Here is a 22,218-nt window from a genome sequence, read left to right as displayed (position 1 = left end):
ATCACTGTTGCAGTCATCTCTTCTTCTTATTAAAAAGTTTACATTGACTAAATTAACTGCTTCCATCCTCCCTGCCCTGTTTTTTCTCCCCTGCATGTGCAAGCGAAAGATACTCGTTTAAATAGCGTGCCTTCGGATGGCAGAGTGCAATTCCTCCTGTGAAATAGTCTGGGCAAAGCGGGCTTTGCACATAGTCGGACATCCTTTATTTACATATATCTGCATATTTGCCCAGGTCCCTGCATTTCGCCCTTAACGTGCGTTCCTGGATGTAGCAGAATCTACAAAGCAGAGCAAAACTCTCCATTGCCCTAACTCACATCTCTGCTTAAAGCTCCCTAGTAAACAAATCTCTGTTCTGCTAATAATGACTTTGCCTCATTAAAATTAAAAAGAAAAAATAGAGTGGTTAAAGAGCATTGCTTTTGCGGTGTTTAGGTTTGACCCCCCCCCCCCCCCCCCCTGAGTGTGTGTGGGTGTGGGTGTGTGGGGGTGTGTGTGTGTATCTAATGAAGTTTAGGAGTCGGGCGCGCAGGGGCTCGTGGGGTGCGAGCCCCGAGGTCCCCGTCCCTGCCCTCTCCGCGGTCGCTGCGTCCCGGGCTCCCGCCGCAGCGCTCAGGGCGCTGGAAACCGCGAGGCTCGGGGCTGCTCGGAGTCCGGGCTGCGCGTCATTTGCAGTCTGGGGAATGTTGATCACCTCACTAATTACACCTCTCTCTCCCCCCTCTCCCTCTCCCTCTCCCTCGCTCTCCTCTCTCATTCCCAGAGTGCATATCGGGAATAGACACACAAAGACATGCGCACTCAACTTAATCAGCCATTTTTTTAAACAGGGCTAAAACGATAATAATTAGCAGAATAAAGACATATCGGATTTTCATTTCCTTTCCTCCTTTTCCCAACCCCTTCACAACCAAACAGCGAGACCGCGGTGGGCACATGCTTTAACTCTCCCGGACCCCCGAGGACCGCTTCATACCCCCCACTTTCTGCTCCAGCATTTTTTATTTCCACCCAATAAAGTTCGAGGATTATATTTTTATTTTTTTTAATTTTTTAAATGAACCCTCTCGTTTTACTTGGATGTGATCAACTGTAAGTAAAATAAAAGCAAAACAAAAAAGAGGCGAAGATCGCGTAGGAACTGCAGGGGAAATGGAAAGTAAGTTTTTTCTTTAACTTTTATTGAGTAGTTTGTGTTAAATTTAGGTCGAGTATCGATTATCTTTCCAGCCTGATCTTGCACAATCTTTGATATTTTGCTCGCTCTCTCTCCCTCTCCGCCTCTCCCTCTGCCCCCGGCTGCTCGCTCCCGCTCACGTCCCCGCATCCTGACCGTCTCTTCCGCTCTGCCCCCCTTTTCTATCTCTTTCCCCCTTTTTTGGCTCGAGGATTTGCTCCGCGGAGGGAGGGAGGGGGCCCGGAGGGGCCTGATTTCCCACTTACTTTGGGGGACCATGTTCTCGGGATTTAACTTTTGGATTCAGCGGCGGATCCCCGCGTTTGGCCGAGCAGTTGGCTCTCCTGTTTTCTGTCTTTTCGGATTCTGTCTGGACCGCGAGCCCGGGCTTTCTGGTGGCGCTGGAGGCTGTCAGCTCGCGGCGGCGCGGGCACTGCCGGGGTCCCCACCCGCCCGGCGCCCGGGGTGCGGTGCCCCTTCCTCCACACCCGTCCTCCGAAAGTTTGGACCTCGGGTGTGGGGGTCGCAGGCCCTCTCCCTACTGACCCCACCCCTTGTTCAGTCTTGATTTTTTTGCCTCCTCCTACCTCCCCCCTTCGCTTTCTCGAGTGCCGAGAAGAGCGCCAGTGCCGACCCCGCGGAGGCTCCGGAGGCCGGCGCGCGGGCTGGGCCGGGGCTGGAGGGAGACGCCCGAGCCGAGCAGCCGCGACTGACGCGGCCCGGGGCTCCTGCCGGCGCTCGGGCGGGCGGGCTCGGGCGCGGGTGCTCGGAAGGCAGGTCCGTTAGGAGGCGGGATCGCCGGGCCTCGGGGCTGGGAGCCCACCCGGACGCGGCCGCCACTCTCGGGCTCTTGGGCTGCCGGGTGCACCTTAGACTAGAGCGTAGATGCTTGCGGCTCGGGGTGCAGAATCTTTCCCTTCCTCTTTGGTGGAGGTCAAGGTGTGTTTGTGTGTGTACGGGGGACCGGGCGTGGGGGCGGAGGGGAGAGCGGGGGTCTGTGGCCGGCTGTGAGGACTGATGTACTCCCTGGCCCCTCCAAAGGGGTTCCAGGTCTGCAAATGAACTTCACCTCCTTATCCTCTCCCGCATCAAGTGCGCCTTCTGGCCGGGAGCCGCGCGAGGCTCAGGGGCTGGAACGCGTCGGGTCTCGCCTTCTTCTACTTCGGTCTCCCTCCCCCTCCCCCATTCTTTCTGCTATTTTTCTATCGGAAAAAAAATAAAATTTCTCATGGATCGTGTAAAGTTTCTTCGCCGATGCCCAACTTACAGAGGGCTCCCATCCTGGCCCCCTCCCCTCAGAAGACGGTGCGCTTGGTGTGTATTTCTTTGTTACCTGCGATCCGGGCGGGGGGCTCCTGTCGGCGCTCGGGCTGGGGTCCGGCCCCGAGAACAGGCTCCCGCAGACGCCTTGGGCCGAGACTCCTCACTTCCGCGCGGTTCCGGTGAGGTCTTAGCTACCGTTTCGAGAGACACCCTCCTTGTAGGTACCAAAGGTTCAGATCGCGCACACGGACCCCCCCCCCCCCGCCAAAGCCGACCCCTGTACACACCCTCAACACACACTCACAGACTCACACACATTTTCTTGCTCCCCCCCACCGCCAGCCCCCACCTTACCTATCCCCTCCCCCCTTCCCCCCAAAAGCACACACACAACAGCAACAACCGCCCCCCCCCCCAAACCAAACAAAAACCCAAAGACAAGTTCACTGGCGGAAGATGGTGGATTGACACTGACTCAGACAGAGGCAGGTTCACCAGGAAATCTGGCGGTCCCGATTCCTGACAGTTGCATTTCCTCTCCTTGGTCCTTACCCCCCTCTTTTTTTTTATTAACTCTGTTCTATGTTTAATCAAGGATCATGTAGATGGCAAAAGGAGAGAGAGAGAGAAAGGGGGAGAGAGAGAGACAGAGAGAGAGCAGAGAGAGGACGAAAAGAGAGGGAGGAGAGAGAGAGACAAGAGACAGAAGGCTTTTTTTTTTTTTTTATTGTGTTCTCCAGGATTTTCAGTGGCTTGATCCCTATAAACGTGGAGTGCTTAAAGCTCATATGTAGTATTATATTTTTAGTTGGGTGGATGGATGGAAGAGTCAGGGAGAGGCTGCGGCTGCCGCTGCCTTTTCGGGTGTTGCTTAGATTAAGACTGAGACTTGGCTGCGATTGGGACGCGACAGTGACACGGGCATCGATCGCTTCCATTGAGAGCAATGCAAAAACACAGCCCGGGTATGTAACACTCTCGGTGCCATCAACACTTGTTTTACTTTATATTTACTGGCAAAACTGACAGAGCGGGCTCCGACTTTCTTTCTTTCTTTCTTTCTTTTTCCTTCTTTTCTCTTTTCTAACTGAAGAATAAAAACAATTGTACATAGTTGTTGGAAATGATGTTTTAAATACAACAGAAAGGAGATATTCACGATTATTTCACTACCTCTGTAACTGATTGTTTTTTACTTTTTCCTCTCCACAGAGGAGCAGGTTAAAGAAAATGAAGGTTTTCCTTTTTTTTTTCTTCCTCTTCTCAAAAAAAAAAAAAAATCCTAAGGGAATATTTGATAGTTTTCAACGTTTGTGGTTTCAATCAGCAGGAAGGCACACAAAAATAAAAGATGGCTAGCCAGCTGTTTTAACCTCTTGCACCTGGCTTCAGTGTGGGGATCATAAGGTTTATACAGTTATTTTTTAATGGTTTTAATATTTGTGGCAGAAACTGGGGAGAGGGCATCACAGTGTGTTGTTCAATAGCTGGTTGCTTTTGGATTTAAAAAGTAGGCTGATATTGAAGTGTTTACATTATTATGGCAATGAAAATATAATCAATGAAATACGGGGGAAATACCATAAATCTGAAAAGTGAAATGTACCTAAGGAACAAAGAAAGGTCAGGTAAACCAGCTGTGTTAAGTCAAAGCCATAGCACCAACTGTGGGGTTAGATAGGGAGAGTGGACTCTGGGTCTAGGAAGTGAAAGTTGCCACTTAAAGTTAAAACCGAAGGAGACCTGTCAGCTTTATTGTCATCTTTTGCAGTTTTTAGCAAATGAGCTCAAAGCTATTCAGTTATTTTGAGCTAGATGAGTTATTTGAGAAGATGCTCTACCAGCAAGGAAAACATAAAGGAGGCTGAGAAAATAGCTCTTTAATATTGCAGAATTTACTGCTTCCATTCTGACCATGAACCTAAATTTACACAATGAAATTTGATTATCTTTAATAACAATATTAGATCCTGCACCGAATGGATGAGAATTGAGGTGCTTTTGTTGATTGCAAGGGTTTAATGTTGCATTTCAGAATCTGATGTGGTTTGGCCTCCCTTCCATTAACTGGAAAACCCCTGAGGTTTTACAATTATTTCTTAAAGATAATACATTTAAGATTGCATTGGTAGGCTGAAGAAAAGTCATAAAGGCAAGAAGGGAGGCCCTTAATAACTCTTGAGATTCAGACATGTTCAGCAGTTAGATTGGCTCTGACTTCACCAAGGGTCGACAATGTGTCATTTCCACGAAGCCAAATTGCCCTCTGCCTATATGATATTAATGTGCAAATCAATATTTCAGGGATTAAATTTCCCTTCTTCATTTTTTATGGTTTCTACCTCAATAAGTCTCAGGTCTATTAGAAGAGGCTGGATGATTTAAAATCTTTCACTGCAAAATGGCTTGTCGTAGTCTTGTTTCACAGACTATTTTAGGATTTTCGTTGTAAAGACTAAGGGAACCCTAAAGAAGTTGTGAGGCAGGTTTAGTGGCATAAAGCCCTTGTCTGATTAAGAGGAATTGTGGACACAATATATATGCTTCTGTTATACACACACATATACCTGCTGCTGCTTTAAAATATTATGTTAATCATCTATTGATTTATTTCAAAGTCAATTGAAGTGCCTTTCTTATTAGTGATTTGTTCAGCATTCTTGAGGACTGTTAATTTTCTTAAAGACTGGGCATGGATTAGCTGGGTGTGAAAGTATTTGGGAGGGATTTTCATTCAGCAGTATTTTCCTAAGAAATATTTCTAGACACCGCTGTTTGTAAGAGTCATACTCAAGTGTTGTCATCTGCATATGTTGTTGTCATAGCTATTCTGGCATTTGGGGGCTGAGTGATTTAGCTGCTATCTGCGAAAAGAGGCCTTTCCTTCCTTTTACATTTACTTCCAGCACTCAGAAGGCACAATGTTTCTTTTAACCCTCTTGGAGAAACACATTCGTGAAAGAAAATATGTGATTTGGTTGGAAATAATACAAAGCAGAAATTAGGGAGGTCAAAATAAAAGATTGTGACTTTATCACATAATCTTGGGAAGGCCTACTGTCTATCATTTGGTGGTGTTTTATAGTCTAAAACCATCTGGACCAAGTTCCGCACAGCTGCACAAATTTCATATGTGATAGAACATTTTTTCCATTCAGTGTGAAATGTTCCTTCCTAAAAAACGTACACCAGACTCGCTTAATTTAGTCTGTTTAAAGAAATGCACATGAAAAAGGACAAAAGGCTCTTTAATCTCTGCAAGCTGTTTGTTTTTCTTCAAGATTCCTGTCTGTTTGGGTTTGAAAAGTCGTGTTTATTGAGGAGATGATTCTGAGGTGTGACATTAAAATAATATATGATTTTGGGCTGGTGGTCATGCTTCTGCTTAATTTGCAGAACTACTTTTTTATGCCTGTCAAAACAGAGTTAATCTATCCTTATTTACAATTAATCTCAATAAAATTAATCTTAACTATGCTTTATTCAGTGGCTTAAAATATCTAATTATATTCAATTAACTGCTATCATAGTAATTAACATTGCTTAATTGCCTCTGCATATATTTATGTAAAGCTCATTAGGTGCTGCTGGCTCCTTCTTCCTTGTCTACTTGCTATTTTTGCTGTTGTCAAACCATTTTCATCTCCTAAGGTTCGACACTGTCAGTAAAAGCAAATTCTTAACATTTTCTCGGAATGAATGTCATTGCCTGCCTTTGAAAAGATACTCGTTATGAGTCTTTAAAGACTAATCCATCCCTTCTCCCCCCTTTCCCTTTTCCCTGGTCCTAGCACACTCACCAAATATTTTCTGTCATTGTTGCTGGAAATATGAGAAGCCAGGTTAAGCTTTGTGCTTATAAATGAGGAGCCTTTCTGTTTCTGCCTAGGGGCTGTACCCACAGGCAGAGTTTTTTTCTTCTAAGACCATTCTAAGGGTTAAAGCCTTGGCCAAGGTTCAAACTGAAAAGCGTCCAGGGAAAGTGCCTGTGAATATGTACAAGTTTCATGTAATTAGTGCTTAATTATATTAACATATGCAAATTGTCAATTTAGGAGCTTGTTGAGCTGGCAAAGATCAGCTAGGTACAATTGCTGTATTGTTCTGAAACCATAATGGATTTCAAGTTGGATTGTGGAAACACATAACTAGCTATCTAATTTAACTCATACCATGGCGAAATTTCATTAGTCTCCATGGAGACTGGTTTAATTGTGCTGACTAATGTTCTGGGCTGCAGAATGTCCTAAAAAAAAGCGTTGTTTGCCTAATCCACCTTACAATGACACTTGTTTGTACATGTTTCCCTTGTGTGAGAATTTGCATATGCAAATAAATAGTTGCTCTGCCCCATTTGTCATGGCTGTTCAGTACCCATGAAGAGGACATTGTTACTAGGCTGTTCATGAGTCTCCCAAGATGGGATGGTGTCAACCAGTCCAGCGACATTCTTTCATAATTTGTTCCTGATTAATAGACCAGAGTGAGTCTCACTCTCTAGGCAGCAGCAGAAGGAAGGGCGGTTCTGCCCCAGAGAAGAGTTTCTGCAGTAACTGAAGGACTTTGTCTTCTTATGAGTATTCTCCCTTTTCAACCCATTGATTAACATCATCATATTTCAAATAATGTATTCTTGTTCTCAGAATGCCTCTACTAATATTCTCTAGTTTCCGAAAGCAAGAAAATAGGAAAAGAAAAGAGATTGTTATTGGAGTATTAATCCTGTTTTTGACAGAAAGGTAAACTGATATAATTGCTTTTCAGTTGAAGGAATGGGGTTTTATACAAGTGTGAAAGCATCGGAAAAGGATTAGCATTTTTTTGCATAATGAAATGCTCTGGTGAATAGGGTCCTGAGTGGCTGACTGAATGAGTAAGATGAAAGGAAGATGAAAATGCAGTCTCCTCTTTCTTTATGCCTGTACTCTGCTCTCTCTAAAGTTATATTTGTCCAAGACTTGAGAAAACAAGCAGGGACTCAGATCTCAGCAACTTTATAAGATGCCTGAGTTTCCATCATCACATATTACAGGAAGTAATATGTATGACAAACGCATAGCTAGAGGATGTTAAGCAGAGGTTTGTATGTTGAAGAGTTCAGAAATATGCTAGGCGGGTCAAATATTGGCTATGGGGTGTCAGGAATTCCTAGCGCTTAGCTGGCAAAAACAGTTATTTTAGAAAAGCCCAATAGTATGATGTGGATATTTAATTTAGTTAATGATGGAATACATGAAGTGTGTGTGTGTGTGTGTGTGTGTGTGTCCCACACCCCCTGCTGACGACCCACAGCTGACTCAGTTGGTGGAACATTTCACTTGGGAAGGAGTTGTGTCCTCTGACTCTGGGCAATGTTGTAGGTGGCCAATCGGCTCTTGTGGCTGGAAGTGGATAGCACAAGAGAGTACAGAGTTATTTTCTTAGGATTTCATTCATCTCATGTTGCCTTGTGGGTGTATTGTGTATTTCATTTAAAGAGAAGTCTTTTTAAAAGTGGTCAAGTACTGGATGTTTACTCTTGGAAGCATTGCAATAGGGCTTTCTCCTGTCACTACTTAGGGACTATAACTGGTTATCAGTTGACAACGTGGTCAGGGCTCTAAACGATCTTTCTTTAGCCACAATTATGGCAGTTAAAATGCCATGAGTGTTAAGATGCTTTCCAAGGTGGGAATTGGTTCTTTTGTACATATGTAAATCAAATGCAGTGCAGGTAATTATTTATATGTGTACATTTTAAACAAGCCTTTTCAGGTTAGTGGTCACCACAAATGAGCAGGAGTGAAAGATTCTCCCTAGTGTTAACCGTTTAACTTGTTTGGTTGCTAGGTTGTAGAACTTAGATTCTCTCCATCACTGTAGCAGTTCAGTGGCTGCAGTGCTATTAAGATGGTTACGTAGAAACTTGGGAAATCAGAAGTGTTTTCACGTAAATTAAAATATAAGGGTTGCCTCCTGAGAACAGAATATTGTAAAGGAAAAGTGTTTGATCTTTGTTATATAAAGTCCCCAAAATTCTTTACTAGAGTCCTTTTAAAAATTTGTCAAGAAATTCTGGATTGTTTCAGAAACTTTTATGGTTAACTTTATGATACACTTGCAAAATGTCTTAAAAGAACAAAAAAATGCACATGGAGGCTATTTTTTTACATGCAGAAGGTCTTATTAAGGTATTTCCTTAAGAAAAATGTGTTAATTTAAAAAATAAATTCATTTATATTTTAAGACATTGTTAACCAAGCACCATGTGTTGTACCTGGCTAGTTTCCAGCCACCATAGATGTGGATCACATATGGGTTAATAGTAGCTTATGTGATGTCTGCATTCTTAGGAAATGGGCAAAAGCCCAGGGCATTCTGATATCAAGATTTTAGGAATCAGACAGAAAGCAGAATATCTGTTTATATGTGAACAGATGGACACATGTGAGAACTAAGTGCACAATTGCTCTTGGCACTTGTTTGGGTTATCCCTGATGATATAACCAAGCTCTTCGTGCACTTGCAGTCTTTGATGGCTGGAGACAAAATGGTCTTTTAATGAGGGCTCAATGGCATTATTTTCTTGCATAAGGATTGTGCCCCTGTGATCTTGCTGGATTTGATGTTCTGTTAATTCCCTAGTGTCAGAGGTTCACAAGTCGCCTTGAAAGTTTGATACGGGTTCACGTTTGACATAAAACCCTCTGTTCAGAAATGGCTGTTCACCACTCCCATATTCATTCAAAGATTTGTGAGTGAAATAAAATTTGGTCATTTTGAGGTACTTTTAACTGTATGCACACAACTTCAAAATAGCTTTGACACTAAATTCGTATTTGCGAAGCAGCTTACCCCTGATATAATTAGCCACTTCAACATTCTAAACATCAGAAAGAAATAAATAAAACTTGAGAATTTGGGCAGCTTGTCTTTGTTAATATGCCATCATGCCCTGATGGTTCCAGACAAGTCCTGAGGAGGTGGTTTAGTCATCTGGGTCAGGGGTTCACACATGAGCATCATATTTTTAGATGATTGATTATTTCTGATGTTTGCTTGTCCTGGTGCTAGGATGGTGGGCAGTTGATAACTTCTGAAAGGTACTCATTATACCACATACCTCTAAGGACAAACTTTATAGGTTCCATTGTGTCCTAGCTATTAAACCAGAAAGTGTTCTGAAAGTATTTACTCAGACCTAAATCATTTTAATCAGAGAAAATTGACTTTTGCATTAAAATATGCATTTTATAACTGTCCATAAAATTTTGTTCTTTCACTATAAAGAAGAAAGGAAATCCATAGCTTTAACAGTGTTAAAATACAAAAAGTCATCAGCTGGTGGATGCCACCTGGTTGTATGGTTAACAACAAAGCAAAACAAAACTTTGTAAGAGGGAAGTCTGTGGAGAATCTTAAATTTTTCCTGCATGAAAAATTTTGCCTCATTCATTTCCAAAAGTAAGTTAATTAAACCTGAAGGGAAGTGTGGATTCTCTAAAATATGATCTTTGATACTTTCCCTGCATATAATTAGAAATAATGCAAGTAATACATAAAATATTCTGAGCACTAATTAATTGAGAATGAGGCATCTCTTTTGGTTTAGTGGATGCAGAGTAGGAGTGTGTATACAGACATACAGACATACACACACACTTCTACTGTCTTTCCATTTTAGTTTGTCTCTTCTCTAGCCATATTCATAGGGGTGGTTTGTGAAATTTTCCCTCTGTGGACTAAATTTCTTTTGTTTTCTAAGGACTGGACAGCATGATCACAACCAAAGAGCAGATAGGGTTATAAGGCAACTGGAAACACAAACTGATAAAGCTGGAAACTGTCTTAGAACTTCAGTTCAACCAGCTCATTTTAAAACATGGCTGCAGAATGCAGGGGAAATAACATTGAGTCACACAGCAAGGTAGGACAACATCAGCACAAGAACCCAGATATTCCAGCTCTAGGACCAGTGGCATGCAACCATATTGGTTGCTTGGAGAATAGTTTGTTATATAACTGAACGTGAAGATGGTGGAAATAGTGGAACCCTTGCTATTCGGAAAAGAAAAATATCAGTGGTGACCCGACAATGACACTATCTCTTCTGGGAGAGCAAGTTCTTTCTCTTTTACTCCAAGAAGACAGACAGAATCTGGATGGCCTCTTGTCTCTGTGATTGTGAATATATTTTTGTTTAAGTAGGAGATTAGACCAGGTGCTTTGAATGGTCAAGAAGAGTTGATGGTTCATAAAAGCACTAATTATCTCAGTGACTTAAAATGCATTCTTAATCATCATGACTATAGTGTTAAGAAGAACAAGTTTCTATTCTGTGTAAGGACAGCAAACAAAGACAGTGCTGTGAAGTTTTAGAGGCAGCAGAGTATATAGAAAGAATGACACTTAGTTAAAACTAGATATTCTTTAATGTGTTTACTTTGGATTCCTTTTTTCTTTTTAAATTAGTTTATTTTAACTTGAGTTTTAGGTGTTTGAAAATCTACTCCATTTTTTGACAACTCAGTGACCAATAGCAATTGTGTTAGATCTATGAGACAGCTGGGTTAACTTCTTGTTAGGGATGACCTTCTCCAAATTATTTAATCTTTCTGAGCTTCTTTTCCTCGACATTATTGTAGAGATTACAGAAGACTAAAGTATTGTGAACATTAAAGTAAGTGAATGTGACAGAGCTGGAGACCCTATGTTCCCTTACTCTTTATTTCCAATAGCTGGTTTTCATGCAATGCTCAACTAAAGAGTATTTGATAAAGCAAATCTTCTTGAATCTTTTGAGCAGAGATGCCCATTTTTCATGAGGAAAGGAGCTAGGGATTATGCAATGGGCATGCCTAGCAGGGGGGAACATACGTGTAGTAGTATTCTTCTCATATTTTCGCACTGACAGATACTCAATGGCATCTAGGCAGACAGTCCTCTACCACATTATCTGCCACTCCATCCTCACACATTGCTCTGGTTCCAAGGGGCTTCTAGACTTTTAATGCATTCCTGAGTCTTTTATCTAATAAGAAAATTAGAACAGAAACAGTTTTTAAATAATTCAGACCTTAGTCTATCCACAGAAACTCAAGATTCCAGGCTGTCCATTGTATACAATACTAAAAGAGACCACAAAGCTTATTTCAGTCTTGAAGTTGACCTAGCCTGCTTGAATACTTTAAATTAGAGGATTTCCCAAAACTGGATTAGAGGCCATAGAAATACCTTTCTGTATAGTCATTATTATGATGATATTTTGATATGCCATGAAAGAGCATTGATAGTGTTACACATTACCCTGTACATAAAAATTTATACCAACCTAGAGAAGAGATCCAGTTATTAATAATCCAGCAATATTATAAAACCCTTCAATTTTCTCTGGAGACTTTATACCCAAGTTATGAGTCTCTTCCTGGCTTATCTCTTGGAGTAAATTATAGTTCTTTATCTTTCTATAGAAATGCATTATTCAGTGGAGGAAGACCCAGGCTCAAAGATGATAAAATTCATTTTAAGGTTAATAAATTTATAAATACATCTTTTGAGCCATCTAAATTAAAATGGATTTCTATTATGTGTTTTTACTTTTCTAACTCATCATAATTTCCCATTGTGATACATGTGAGGTGCACATTTACTGTTTCTATTTTTATGGGAAGTATAAGTGTATTTGGATTGTAATTTCTCTGCTTTGAATTTGGTTTTTGCTTGGTTCACAAGCAAATTGGTTCAGAATCTTTGTTACAGTTTTTCTTAAAAATAAAAGTGGATGCATTGCCTATGCTGGTCGTTTACAGTGGCCCTGGACTTGAGAATTCATGGGAAGCACATTTGCTTAAGGCAGAGTATTCAATGAACACTGATAGGGTAAGGCTACATTTCATGGGAAGAAACCCATAGCATCTTAGTTTTTTCCTGATGTTCAGTTAACTGTAACCTCCAAAAATTTCAGCCTCTGTGAGGGCAGCACTCACATCTGCTTAATGACTGTATTCACAGTTATAGACATTATTGGCAAATATTTGGTAAATATCCTCAAGAAATGTCTGTTGAGTGAATGAAAATAATAGATGAAAGTTGATTTAAAATTTAGGTAGGAACTTCAGTTTACTATACAGCTGGAATCTGCCTCTCCTCTTGAAATCTAGGTACTGATAAGAAATATACAGCTCTAAAATCATCTGGATCTGTCTGGGAACATTCCATAGGGAAAACTATCTTCCAGCACAATTTAAATATCTACATGGGCTTTATAGTAGAAGCATAGATTGTTGAAGTCAGAAGGGATATAGAACAATTCCCTTGTTCAACCCATAAAAAAACTAAAGCTCATAGTAATTCCTGGGAAATACTGTATAACTGCAGAGTATAGCTGATGAGATCTAGTGTGTGTATGTGTGTTCCCTGAAGCAAATCATTTAACATTTTTTCACCTTAGTTGGCTTAGTTCCTCCCCTACCCAAAGAATCTATAATATTAGTAAAAGATAATTTATGTTACACTGGAGAGTATTTTTATTGGTGGCATTTTTGCAAGCAAACAAAGATTTTTGGTTGCTAATAATCATGGTCCTGGGACAGTCTGTCTGCTCTGGGATTGAAAAGCTAAGCTGCTAGAGATAGGACAAGCACTGCCCGAAAGGTGAAAATTTGCAGAAAAATGGGATGGGTTGTCTAGTTCTCAGAATGAAGCAGGGTGCAGATTAGGAATCATTGCACTTGATGAGAAGTTGCTGGTCATAGAAGCCTGTTAAAGTGCTCACTGTCAACAGGGAAATTGTGGGCCGCACTTAAAGTGGCTCACCTCTGATTTATTCATAAACCTCGCACGAGCACTTGGCTTTGTTCTTGTTCTAGGAAGGAAGATGGATGCCAATAAGAACAGGAATAAAGAGCTCCTTGCATGATCCAGGAGTGAATAGCACTTTCCTCAAAGCCTGACCTCTTTTCCTGAGGTCTGTTATGCTACAGTGGATTGGAATTGGCTGGGTGTTCTCAGATGGAGAGAAGAGGGTATAACAAGTATCTGGCCTGTCATCTCCATAGTATGCATAACTAGACCGATGGAACTGGAACTTGGGTTCTGACTTAACCTATGGGTAGTGTTTATGCTGAAGAGTGAACACTTCACTCCCCCTTCTCTTTGAAGCTTGAAGAGTTTCACATTTAATATCAGTTAGAAAAATATTGCTTCTTTCTAATTGAAGAATACAATCATCTTGGAGCAAAATGAGTGTTGACAATCCTTCCCTCCACTGAAATGAATTTAGAGAGATTTAATAACATAGGAAATTAAGGGCTCTAGACTAAAGTACGTCCCACGCTGGGGTAGAAACAAAGAAATAGTCTTGTGATGGCTTAGTCATGTTTATCTGAGAGGATTTATTTGTGTTACTTCACAAATTCTGCTCTGCTTCTGCCGCTCATAGTGAGGGGCGGGGACCTTTAAGAGACCATCAGCTGGCTGTTTTGCAGTGGGGCAGAGGTTGAGGAGTGTTACTTAAATCCCCAAAGCAGCATTCAGTGACTGTGAGTCTTTTTTTTCCCTGATCTTATCCACTCTGGCTTCCCTTTTCCACTTTTGATGAAGTTGGTCTCTTACGACTTAAAGTGCATGTATTTACGCAAACATTTCCTCAAATGTTCACAACACATTATACCAGAAGAGCCATATTAGCAGAGGGTGATGAGAGTTGATGATATATCTGTAGATAAAGCCATCCTCCTGTGCAGTCACGTCAGAGTCGTCAGCTCATTTGTCATGGCTGAGGTGAAAACGCCAGGACCAATGAGGGTATGAGTGCTGAAGGGGGTGAAAGGGCTTTTGGAGGGAGACATTTTTTGTGCTGGGAGTTGGCCCTGGCTTAGATTTAGCTCCAGGGAAATGTTGAGATTAGGCAACCCTGGGTACAAATCCTTAGCGTAACAGAATTAGTTGGGAAAATAGAGAGATAGAAGTCATGAGGATGGGTACTTTTCTGGAGACCTGTTCTAGGCTGCAGGCCAGAAATGGAAAAGAAAGAGGTGATTGAACTAAAATTATTTTAAGGAATGTGTTTCGTGCAGGTCCATTGATTTCAGCAAGGTTGAAGTCATGTGTCTGCATGGCATCGAGGAAAGACTGACATAGTTTGTAGAAAGGCTTTTGTTTTCAATTTAGCTGCATTAACAGAATTTCCATCCCAACACCTAAAATCATTTCAGGGGAAATAATATTTGAGAACTCAAAGGTGACATTCAGGCAAGAAGTACTTTTGACATTATCTTGGAGTGAAAGTTAATACTTAATTTAAATTACAATAATTATGGTGCAATACTTGTGTTGTTGAATTTGCACAAAACTGAGAGGCTCAACTTTGTTTACATGGACTTCTGAAACTAAGTGAAAAGTAACTTATTTTCTTTAGCTACAGAAGTCCCTATCTTTGATAGACAAATACTAGCAGATTTATTTCATTTTGGATCCAGAGTACTGTTCTTGTTTGGATAATGTACCCATACAACCTTTTCTTGTTTAATTCTATTGATTTACAGTGTTAAAGTGAAATAATCTGATACCTGTTTCCTGCCCTTTGAGTATTTGTTGTCAAAGAGGCTGATTAGTTTTTTTCCCCCAGGTCTTTAGCTGTTTTAAATGTATAATTATCATTGCATGTCATTTGATAGCTGCACTAATTGCTGGCAACTATTGTCTGTTTGCACTTAATGCTGAAACCTGATCAACATCCTGCTTTGGTTGATGTTGGTGGTAAACTTTAATTAACTCTTATTGCATTGAAGAAGAGTTCAGGCTTGGTGCTAACTAATCATTTACCTTCATTATGTCCTGACAGCTCCACTTGTTCTTGGTCCTAATAGATACACCAGTCAGTAAATAAACCGGCAAACCTTATGACTGTTGGTTGCTCCTCACTGATACTTTGCTACTTAAAGTATAAGATAATTGGGCCCTGATAATTATTTAGTCAGTTTAGTATCTCTTTTTCTGCAGACACCAATCTTAATTGCCTCTTTCATGCTGGACAATTTTATTTTAATAGAAACTGTAGATTTGAGATAACATTACTCCTTCAGCATGGTTCCTATGAACAGGCATCTTTTGAATCAATACAATTAAGCTTGTCTCCAGTTGGAATTCTTGTCATTATTTTTCCTGAAATACTTTTCCTGTAATGATATTGAAGTTAAAGTAATCAGGTTACCGGCAGATCATGTAGAATTCAACTCAGAATTGCTGGTTGCTTGATTTTAATTTGTCTGACATCAAGTTTGTTTGAAAAGGGATAATATGTGGGTAAACCAAGGAGCTTATAATTATGGTGGACGTTTGTTTGTTTATAATGAAATCTAATTAAAGTTCATACATTTAAAACAGAAAAGTTAATTACTGAATTGCTCACTTCATGATGGACAGCAGTCAAATGAACTCTCAGGCCCAACACACACAGGTACATACACAACCTAAACAAAATTCTCTCCATGATAGAAATAAAATAACCAACGAATCTTAGGCTCAAACATACACTTTCCAATATGTCATCCAGGAGAAAACTTGGTACTCCACTATGTCCTCTATCATGTTAGTCCTACTGTGGTTTTTCATATAAAATAAATTAAAATATTTACATGAGATATAAAAAGAGGCTTCTGTTTGGTAACCTGTAAAAGTATTGTATAGTAAAAGGCTCTTGGTAGGGATGTTACGGGAGAAACTCAGTTCTTTTCGCCGACCAAGTAAAGACTTACAGATCAGCAAGCATATTAGCTTGCAGGAAAATTTTATTAGTGCTAAGTTCTAATGGGAGAGAAAAAGCAAGGGTGGCAAGAGCAGAGTGGCCAGAGGCCAGGGGACCAACACCTGTATGGCCAGAAGTCCCCCTTGTCAGAGGCTGGGTTGCGAGGGATCCCCTGTGTGGCAAGAGAGTGAGACAGGAGTCTCACTCTTCTATACATGAAGGGAGACAGGCCATTAACCAAAGCTATTTTATGGACTTTTTCTTTGAGCACTGTGGGCCCCCTTCCTTTTCCCCTTCCAGGCCTTGGGATCAACACACAGTCTCAAGGTTCTCCTTTTTTGAGCTAGTGGTGATGATATACACAGACATTCAAGTACCTCCCAACCCTCACCCCAACACACACACACACACACACACACACACACACACACACACTGTCATAGTATTACTTGTGTTGTTAAGAATGCCTGGCAGTCTTACTGAACCAGGCTTAGGACTGCTGAGTTAGTGGGTGAGATGGTCTTCCTTTGCTTCCAACCTCCTGTATTAAGTTCTTTGTTAGATTGCTGGGGTGAGGGTCCTGCCTTTATTTCCCCTCTGTCTGTTTGTTCCTAGCTGCTATGTAATGAGGATTTAAACACTATGCATATAACTTTCTTCATTAAAATTATTTTGAAATCATTGTTTGAATAGCTGACCTGTGATTAGTTTTATGAAAATAATTATGGTAGGTTTAGCCTACAAGGAATGTCATTTTTGAATAATAATAATGTACTTATATTATTGCACTTATTGTTATATTTTCTATGAGATTATATTGGTGGAAATCATGAAATACAAATAATTATACAATTATTTTCTCTTTTAAATAGTCAGTTGTCAGTAGATCAATAATGAATTTTATACATGAATAGGCAAAGAAGGTGAAAATACAGGTATCTGTTAGAACATATTGTCTTCACATTGTATACAAGATAAATATATATGCAGAATAGTTTTCACTAGTCTGATAAGTCTCTTTCAAAAGCCTAATATTCTATAGTTATATATGCCTTAAAAACAATTAAGATGAATTTTTAAAATGTTCCTATTTGACAACTCAAAAACACTACCAACTGAACACTTTTAGATTGTGTGTCATGCCAGACAGATTAGCCAATTGCATTTTAAAGACTAGAAATATAAACATATGGAAAACATGGCAACTATGATTTATAAATTTCTAAAAATGATTGAAACAGTAGCCCATGTTTTTCAAAGGAAAACTAAAGGGTTCCATGTTTAAGCTTTACACTTAGAAATGTTATTTACTTGAACTTTCAAATATAGTCCGGATTGAAGGAAAAGGGCTTTCAGATGGGAAAAATGATTCTGTCCATTATGGAAAGGCTTTGTAAAATTGGATGTAATTTATACAACCTTCTAGTATTTCTAGAGACTTTATTTACATGTATTTTAACATGATACTTGATTGATTTATAGACTAATATTTATTTAGATGAGACAAAGGAAGATGATTGATAATGAGGTAGGGCTGGGTAACTGACATGTAGAGGCATCTTCTCCTATACAGAAAGGGAAAAAAGAGAAAGCTGGTGTATTATCATAGTATTGGCAAACAACAGCTTTCTACTAATGCTTTAGCTGATTAGGACACCCTTGCCCTTTAATGAAGCAATCACCACAAAGCCCCAATGTCAGCTGGAATACTAGCAAAACAGTATCAAAGAAGGAATCCAAGGAACTGAACATAATTACAGCTCATGTCCTAGTCTCACACCAATACAAACTTCATTTTCAATTAGAATGAATAAGAGAATTAAAAATCAACTTTATTGATTAAAAGTACCAAGTTTGTTTACAGAGGATAAAGTATTGGGCCCATCTTGGTCAGTGATTTTGAGTTTTTCCCACAGCAAACAAATAACATGAGTCATAACTTTGGTTAAGGAGAGTTTATTGATTTCTCTCAAAGGAAAGTGACTGGAGTTTGATTAAAGTTGTGAAGAAAACTGAGTAAAATTCCTATGTCCCACAACTAATCAAATTAAGAAGTGCTGGAGTCATTGGCAAAGTGTACTCTGCTTGACTCTTTAGAGCTCTGACATATATGTTTAAGGATGTGTCATCGTCATAGCAAGTCCATGAAGGTTTAGAGATAAGTGAGAAGAGGAGGGAAATTGAGGGTGGGAAGAGAAAAAATGAGAAAGAGAATAAAAGAGAAAGGAGACCACTGAACATTCATCACAAAGGTTCTGCTTATGGAGAAGAAAGTAAATCTGCATTTGATAGCTAATTTAGATCTTAATGAGAAAAAGGAGGGGAAAATGACTGAGTTGATTTGCACACTCATGTTTGTCTTGGGAAACGTTCCCTCTTTAAACATTTGCTTGTTTTAAATGCTTTATATATTTGGTTACATCCTTCTCTTCAAACTTAATTACCTTCTCCCCTTTGTTGTGACATGGGTAGAAAGTTTTTGCTGTGTCAAGAGAGGTCGTCACACATTCTTGTGCAGTTCTCTTCATTAATTCCTTCTTGCAGAAGCATTTTCCCTCGTGCTGGGAAGGTAGAGGGTGTGCAGAGGAGCCCTGGAGCATCAGCAGGAAGCTCTAAGCTGGTTAAAGCAGCATAATTGTCTGGACATAGACTGGTCTTTGTTTGTGTGGTTCACTCCGAATCAGCTGTAATTAACTCCAGAGTGTTTCCAGATTGCCAGCAAAGAAAAATTACAGCTTTTCTGTTTTAAATTGTAAAGCTCACAAACATTAACTATGCACATTGCATTTACTTTGATATATTTCTATCCTGCAAGGAAATAAAAAAGCTTATTTGACTCCCCACCCCCACTCCCTCTCAAAACAGGCTTTTGTGAAGTTATTTGATTTAGTGACAATTGGAACATAATAGCTCCTTAATAGTTGGGCTTAGAATTTTTTACTTCATACTTTCAATCCTTGAACATCCTTGAATTTGTCTTTCTTCATGCTAATGTTTTTAATGCTGCAATGGGAAAGAAGTTATACAATAATCGATGAGATAATGAACATATACTAAAATAAGCAAATTGCAGAGAAAGCTGAGTAAAGGAAACCACCAGAACCAACTTTAAAGACTGAGATGAAAATTGCACCCTGACGTAACTTTACCTGTGTTTTGATATATCAAAAGAGAGGCTGTGAGAGAAAGGCCCTCTTCCCTTGGTCAGCATGCCACACCCTTTAAAAGCTTCTGTACAGTAGTTTATAATTATGAATTCTAACATGAGTAGAAATGAGGTAGTTGTGTGAGCTAATACAGCCTAGTACACAAAAGATCTGTCAGCAACTGCTGAAAAAAAAAGTCCAGCCAAAAACTTTTTTCTTTCCTCTGAATTTAACAATAAGGAATTTAAGCCTCAATGTGTCTTTAGCAACCGAAGAAAAGAAGCTCTTGGTGTCTGCATAATACCACTTTGATAGATTTTTTTCATCAGTTCTCTATACGTGGCAACAAATAAACAAGTATAATTATACTTGTGAAGATCCATTCATTGCTTTGTCAGGATTAGATATATGTGCCGTTTTCACACTGCACCTCTCTTTTGTCTTTGCCTAACTCACAATGACATATTGATAGAGGATTTGGAATGGGGGAAAGGCCACAGCAGAGACAGTGATGACCTTTTGGAAACTTGATATAATTCAAGGATATTTATTTATTTATTTATTTACTATTTGGGTTTGGAACTTGTTACCAAATTACTTTATAAGTGGGCAACTTTTAACCCATTTAAACTTGAGTGAATAAAGACTCAGAGTGTTAGGAGATGGCTATAGAGCAGAGGAGAATAAAAACAATAGGCAGAGGGGAGCCCATGTCTTTTTTCCCAGCACTTTGCAGAGGCCAACCTAGCATTCCTTTCCCATTATTCTGTCCCCTTGATCAGATCATGTTCTTTTTAATCATTTCACAAACACTGTCTCACTGGACCGGAGAGGAGGGCTGGGACAATCTCAATTATAAAACAGAGGTATTTTGTGTAATAAATGTCAATACATAGACTTTCAGGATTATTAAAAAAGAAAAGAGGTAAAACTGGCCTGTCTGATTTTGGGTTCTAATGGGAACTCTGATTTCTGAATGCAAAGGAATTCTTCTATTGTTCAGAAAGTACCCCTTTCATTAGCTGGGCTGCTTGTAGGTGGGTCTGGGCATTTGGCAGAGCAGAGTGTAGGCAGCAGGACGAAAGCAAGGCAGAATGAGCAATACAAGTTCTTTTCTGCGTGTTGTGCATTAGTTCTGAAAAAGGGATTTACATGAATTACGTGAATTACTAAGAATTCCCCCAAAATGTGTACTCATATTCTAAGCAGACCAGCAGGTATGTATTGTTCTGAATTTAACATTTAAAATACATTGTTTTTTAATTTGGAATTTCTTGAGGACTTTGGGGATTTTTATAGATAGAGTATTTGGCAATAGAAGATAGATACTGCTGAAGACCAAGTAGAAACCAGATTAAATGGTGAAGCAACTTTTATAATGAGCTTGCTTGTTACATAGTCATTTTGGAATGAATTCTGTGGTTCAAGTTAAATGGTTGTCTTTGTGGTCTTTTACTGGGACTTATAAAAGTTTAGTGCAAATTCCCTAAATGGGTTCCACTGATAAAGGAAAAAAAGATCTTCTCTGACATCAGTGATGATGAAGTCATTTAGCATCACATCAATATGTAAAATATATGGACATTGTCACTGCACATATTGATCTAAATAATTTTTAACTCCACAAACTAAAGTGATTTCTTCAAAATATACTGGTGAACATTGTCATGGTAATAGTCAATACCTATGAATTAAAACAAATCAGGCAATATATTACTATCAATTCAGATAGATTTGTCATTGTTCCTTTTGCAATGAAATGTAAATTTGATTGTATAGAAGACATATATTTGACTTAGCTCCTGATTAATTCATAACTTATTGAGAAAAATTGATAGGCAATTTTGTGTAAAATTTTGTGGGAATATTCTAACAAAACATGTCCTACCATTTTGCTTTGACCTGTGATGGATTCTTTAATGTAGTTTTCATAATTTTTTTACATGGCAACAACGTTGTCACACTTTTGGAAGTTACTTCTAGTAAAATAAACAGATAGACTCTACTCCATACAGAGTAATATCTAGATGATACATTGCAGATCCCATTTAGCATCCGGCCGAAGTTATTAACTACACGTTACAGATCTTTAACTACACGTTACAGATCTCTCTTTGAGGTGTACTCAGCATGTGTGTGATAATTCTAGCAAGTTTTTTTTTTTTGTGGGCTGAAAACTGTTGTAGGAGTTTTGTTTTGAAAAAAAAAAAACAGATTTTTTTTGTTTTGAAAAAAAGCTCAGAAACTCCTTTACAAAGCTGTAAAGTATTTGGAAACTTTTCTCACTTTTGTAATTAAGGTGAATCATTTCCCACAAATCTGCCTAAGTTATCTGATAATAGGAAAGAAAAAAAAAACACCTTGGATGCTGGAACTTCACATTTTAATTCAGGATCATTAATTTAATTTTATCGACCAGCTTGCTCTCACTCCAAATCTCTAGTCTATTATCACTGCTTTCCTCACTTCCTTCAGCCTAGCAGGCGATTATGTTTTGCGCGTTTTGGCTGCCCTCCACATGTATGCATTGTTTTTGCCAATTTGGTGAATGCAAAGGTAAACATTATGTTTGTGGACTAATTAGAAAATCATTAGGTTCTCATGCTTATGGTTATCAGATAATTTCAGAGGGTTTTAAAAGCTGCCTGCGTGCCATGAAGATAATTAACCTGGAGCTTATCAATGATTAAAATTACACACTAAGCTTTGTGATGTTTGATTCGTGAGCAATTAGGATGTCATTTTAACCATGGCAGATACCACAACGAATTTTGATTTCATTTTTAATCTCTGCAGATCTTTTGATGTATTATACACTGATCGCTTCCTCTCTGATTTAGCTGACAAGATTAAATTTGATTACAGTCAGGAGAGTATTAAGAAGTTACTCCTCATACTTAATA

At 39.4% G+C, this 22,218-nt stretch overlaps 1 protein-coding gene across 2 annotated transcripts in view; it reads left to right on the top strand.

The window, feature by feature from the left end:
- The first annotated feature begins 841 nt into the window (after positions 1–841).
- ZFHX4 (zinc finger homeobox 4) overlaps positions 842–22,218 on the top strand; it is a 180,902-nt gene continuing 159,525 nt past the window's right edge. For both annotated transcript variants that reach the window (XM_037068940.1, XM_037068939.1), the window contains exon 1: positions 842–1,162. The gene's annotated coding sequence lies outside the window, so the exon portion shown is untranslated. The remainder of the gene's footprint in view (positions 1,163–22,218) is intronic.

Source organism: Sturnira hondurensis, unplaced genomic scaffold (genome assembly GCF_014824575.4).
Source record: "Sturnira hondurensis isolate 20B ecotype Veracruz unplaced genomic scaffold, ASM1482457v3 Scaffold0018292, whole genome shotgun sequence".
NCBI lineage: Eukaryota > Metazoa > Chordata > Mammalia > Chiroptera > Phyllostomidae > Sturnira > Sturnira hondurensis.
This window is presented reverse-complemented; position numbering and strand designations above follow the sequence as displayed.